Source organism: Gadus macrocephalus, chromosome 1 (genome assembly GCF_031168955.1).
Source record: "Gadus macrocephalus chromosome 1, ASM3116895v1".
NCBI classification, from domain to species: Eukaryota; Metazoa; Chordata; class Actinopteri; order Gadiformes; family Gadidae; genus Gadus; species Gadus macrocephalus.
This window is the reverse complement of record NC_082382.1, coordinates 21,475,968-21,481,232: the sequence shown is the minus strand read 5'-3', so window position 1 is coordinate 21,481,232 and position 5,265 is coordinate 21,475,968. Positions and strand designations below refer to the sequence as shown.

Below are 5,265 nucleotides of genomic sequence, written 5' to 3'. Positions count from 1 at the left end.
AGATCTGTATTTTTCAATTGGTTAATTCGTTTGCCATCCAAACCGCTAGCCAATGACCTGTCACCTATGAAGTCATTGTCTAAGGAACACGCCCTTTCAGCTCCATTATGGCTGAGGCACTGCGCTCCAAACAAACCATGGAAACAAACACTCGTGATGTTTGAACATCTCTGTATATATAACTCCAATTAAGTTGAAACATTGCACCAAAGATATTCTAGAAGCTCTGATTACACGAAGCATTTTAACGAAAATGGTTGCAGGAATCACAATGGTGGGTGAGAACCAAACATTTTTGTGCCGACAAGACGCAATATGATTAAGATTGTGCTAGCTTAAAAAAACGAATCATTAGCTTTAATCCATGTTACACTTAATTGGTCTTAACATCATGATATTTAAGTTACAATTTTAAATAGCTTTAACGTTTGATATTAAATGTATGTGGGTTTAATTTCCTGTTTTATCTTCTGTAAAATGTAATTAGTTTATTTGTTTTACAGCATGTTTCTGTGGCGCCACCGTGTGGTTTGATGAGGGCCCACGCATATTACCAACCTGGGATTGGTGAGCGTCTCATTAATGCCTGGGCTACGTCTCTTCTTATATTATTCCCTTAAATATTTCAGTTTGAATTGTGTTATATTATTATTTTCATATATAATTATATTCGTTTCTTTTATTCAACAGGTGGTTTTCTTGAGTGTGGGATACATTTGCTGTACTGGAGAAGAACTTCTGAAAAAAGCCACGCCATACTCTCAGACCGGTAGGATTTTACTCATCACCCCACACAAAAGCTTCATGTAGAATGTGGGGATAAAACTTGTTAATAAAGTTATTCTTATTTTGTAAACATTCAATCGCTTATATAGGCTATATCGCTCAGTAAATTCAAAACGGAATGATAGTTAGATGAATAGATATAAATCGAATAATGTAATAACCAGTTAGAAATCCTCAGATGAATAAAAATAGCTCTTGCATATCCTTGATTGCGGTTTAGATGTTGAACCTGATTTTGAATAGAAAGACTTTAGAATAGTTCGGAGACGTATGTATTATATATAACCCCACATTATGTTGTTGACTAAACATGAGGCGCTAACGTCATGTTATGGGTTCCCTAAGGGACACCTTGTTCATCCTTGGTATTTAATGCCTTGTGTCTATATCAACATAAGCATTAAGGGGCCCCTATTTTACCTAAAGGTGTAGGTGTGACCGTGACAAGCCATTTCGAAATCTTCCCCGCCCTGTGATACACTGAAATCCCAAGTGGGAGGTCCCAGCTAGGTGTATGTTGGAAAGATATGCCTACCAGTTGTTACAGTCCACTGGGTAGTAGGGCTGGGCGATATGGCCTAAAAAAAAATCATTTCCGATTTAAATCGATTTACATAAGAAGGCATTATGGCAGGCCCTGCCATTGTAAACAGTGTAACCTGTAACATATCATAAAATGTAAAATATATAAAATATAAAATAAAATATTTCTGTAAACATAAAATATTATTAATGATAAGAGGTAGTTCTGAAAAAAGTGCCAACATAACATTCAAACTTTCAACGTGTGTTCATAAATATACAGTGATTTGCAAACGGTAATTAGCTTTAAAAAATGGAATAGTAACAGGAGAAGAATGAGAAAAAAACACACGCACGCAAATAAACTTGACTTGACTTTCCTTCACTCATCTGTATTGAATGAGGAAGAGGAGCGAGACCCCCCTACTGGAGCCCCGAGGCATTACCAACAGATCGACGAATTGCCAACAGATCGACGAATTATTAAACCACAGATATATTTCAAATTAATTATGTTTACCTCAAAATAGATTATACATAAATGAATAAATTGTTGTATAGAACTTGTCACACTCGCTGCCATGTTTGTGTATCACTTTGGGGGGAGGGCTGAGCCCATTCCGAACTACGGGAGCTGAGAGGGAAGCGTTGGCGGATGTTGAAGAGAAAACCGATTTTCATTTAAACAAGTCGACGTGAGCTACACACTCGAGTTAATCAATAAAATCGGTTTATCGCCCAGCCCTACTGGGTAGGATGGTAGACTGATCTATCAGTCGTACATCTGGTTGGTTACTCCCCTCATCATGACACTGTCACGCCTGGGGTCTCATTTATCAACCGTGCGTAGAAAATGATCTAAATTCTCTCTTATGAATGAAATTTAGGATGTGCGTAAGGCAATGTTAAATTACACATGTGTAATTTAACATGCGTAAGGCAATGTTAAGTTAAGTTAAGTTAAAGCTATACTGTACGATGTGAGAGAGCTAGCATGATTTGAAATTAGCTTCTCTTCGGAGTTCCGTTTAACTCCTCCCCCACCCTTCAGGACTCCCTGCCCCAACCCCTCGACACAGAGCCGTGCACGAGCGCTAATGCTGCTTACGGCTTACTTCAACGGCAACCATTGCGTCACTTTTCAGGCCATTCAACTCCCTCAGCTGTCGCCATCGCTGAAAAGCGAATCCAATATTTATTCTCGTTTTTCCTCGAGCATTCTCCAACTTTTTTTTTGTTGCTGCCTTTTCATTTTCTGTCTTTCCTTTTCTTGCCTTTTTAAAAGGATGAACCGGGGCAAGTAACGGTGGCAGTGGTAACTTCTGTTTTTTTTCTTCCATCGTGTTAACGTTGTAGGCTCACTAGGTCTAGTCCACTGTCATGAACTACTATGATAACAACGCTTTCTTTGCCCTCCGTGAACGCGCTCAGGCCGGCTCAGGCTCGTACACAGAGGGGAGAGAACGCGCAGGCTTGTGATTGGTTCTTTAGATTCGGGTACAATGTCTCAGATTGGTAAGCATTTTAACAGGTTTATAGTCGTTTTTTTTTCGCTTCTTTTTCATTGCCCATAAGTTATTTATTGCTGTCAGGATGTATAAACCAATTTCAACAACATGTTAAAAAGTGCATATCACTGAAAATCGTACAATATGCCTTTAAGTCCTTTATTCATCCCTTTTTAGGGGGAAATTCTTTCTCTGCTTTTGACCCATCCGGGTAGTGGTACGCACACAATGGTACGCACATCAGTAAGTAATTAATCTTGATAAATCCCACCTGTTCTTAAATACCATACCCGTTCACGCTCAGTCCATTTGCAATCAGAAAACGCCTCCAATTAACCATTTATGGTCACAGCCTTCCCTTACCAAGGAAAGGGAAGGCTGGGGGCCCCCTGCTGTAGCAGCTTCCGCCGCAATCCGACCCCGGAGAAGCGTTTTGAAGATGAGGATGAGGTCACAAGGCATCCCTTTATCAACCATGTGAATGTGTTTTTCCCCTTACCGCTATAATGACAAAGAGAGCGAAGAAAATAAACTTCTCCAACACTAAAATGGAAACGCTCATAAACTAGGTTGATTAAACCAAGAGTTACCTTTTGGTTAACTTAGTGCAGGAGGCATCACAAATAAAAGAAAGCTTGCTGCATGGGAAAAAGTGACTGATGCAGTTAATTCAGTTGGGTCGGGAGTCACAGCTCAAAGACGTGAGACGTCAGCAACTCGCTAAGCAGATCAGCGCGATCTTTGAAAACACAGTCCCTGCGGAGAGCATATGGTTTGCCAAGTCTTCCAATAACGCATGATAAGCCATTGCACTACATTTCTCACAGCTTTCTTTTAGAGGGTTTGACACCAATTTGTCAGTTTAAAATTAGACAAAGGAGTAATTTTATTTTTTCAAATTAAAGGATACACGCTACATATGTGGATGTTGATTGCTTGATGCATATGGTAACACTCTTAAATGCTTTGCTTTTTGCTTGTACTATCGCTATTCTACCACTAGATTTACCTCGTACCAGGGCCAGAGATGTGCTTCTACGCAAATTCCGAAGTATAAGTGCATTTTGGTAAATTCCATACTTGGAATCTTTGTGCGCACTACTTACGCACAAATCTGTGCGGAAGTACGGTTGATAAATGAGACCCCAGATTTTTTAGTATAGTAGTAGTTTTAACAATGAAAAATTTACAAAATAAACTGGCACGAACAGGAGGCTATCTTGCGACAAACAAACAATAGCAATTTCCTCTGAAACCCTCTTTTGGCTGACAATGGATTACCCATTTATGGTGGTTGTATGCATTCATACACAACTTTGATGTCAAAAACAAAAAAGGAAAGACATCATCTTTGGTTGAAAGTTAATCCAATTCCTTGATGATTATTTTGCTCTAGTTCGAGTAGTCACTGAGTGATATGGTTTTGACTGTTGGAATCAGTCGATTCTCAGCTTTCATATGATCTATGGTTTGTCTTGAAACAAACGGCAAAAACTTTATTATTTATGCTATTGATGTGCTAAGCACAATTATGAAATACATGACTCTTGTTGTTGCATGATGTTTCTCATTTTGTTTGACGTCTTTGAAATTCGGTTGGGAGGGATTTAACCCGGTACCGGGGTATTTCGGGATGAAGGGGATAAACCACAACAAAATATATCTGGACATTGGTTTGTTCACCAATTGTACACTAGATGGCGTTGCAGACAGTAGAATGCGATGATAATTGTTTGCCGTTTTGCTCGCTCATAAAATGTCTGCAGCACTTTCACCTTTTGAAACTTTCCCTCATCAAGAAGGGAAAGGGCTGTTCTGCTTTCTTTTTGTTATTTTTAGTTCAGTTAATTCAAGAAGGCTTCTGCCTGTTCTTTGACCAGAAGACCGGTAGGGCTCTTGAAGTGTTTATACAACGATGCAGCCCTATTAATCACTATAATTGGGTTGATTTGACAAACTAATTATAGCGTTGTGAATTTATTTCTACATGATTTTCATTCCTTGGAACAAGGATTATTCTATGATAATCTCCAGCTTGGCTGTTTTACTTAGGGGCTCGTCATGTTATTTTTAGTGTGTGTTTGTGTCTGTGTGCGTGTGTGTTATATTGATACATATGTGCCTTGGGAATGTTGGGAAAGACCCCCTATCTTAACTGGAGGGTTCATTTAACTCCATCCAAATCTTTAACTGGAGTCTGGCTGAGAATGAGTAAATATACCGGATAATATTTAGGAGGAGGAAGATTCTCACACTCCTCCTCCCTTGTCTTGAGCCCTTATGCTCATAGTAACTCCCAAAACAGATCAATCACTGTTTTGACAACACCCTCCCTCCCCTCACACCCAGCAGGCCACGGCTGGAGCCGCGCTAAACTGGGGGACTTGCGGCCAAAAAGTTGGTTTGACCTCGTTTATATAATCACTACGCCGCTTGCAGCTTCCTCCCA

The 5,265-nt window shown here is 39.6% G+C and overlaps 1 long non-coding RNA gene across 1 annotated transcript; it reads left to right on the top strand.

Annotated features, from left to right (window-relative positions):
• The first annotated feature begins 106 nt into the window (after window positions 1-106).
• Window positions 107-2,105, top strand: LOC132462966 (uncharacterized). Its single transcript, XR_009526941.1, has 3 exons — window positions 107-274; window positions 504-567; window positions 691-2,105. It is a non-coding gene; the product is annotated as an uncharacterized LOC132462966 (long non-coding RNA).
• Window positions 2,106-5,265: the final 3,160 nt, after the last annotated feature.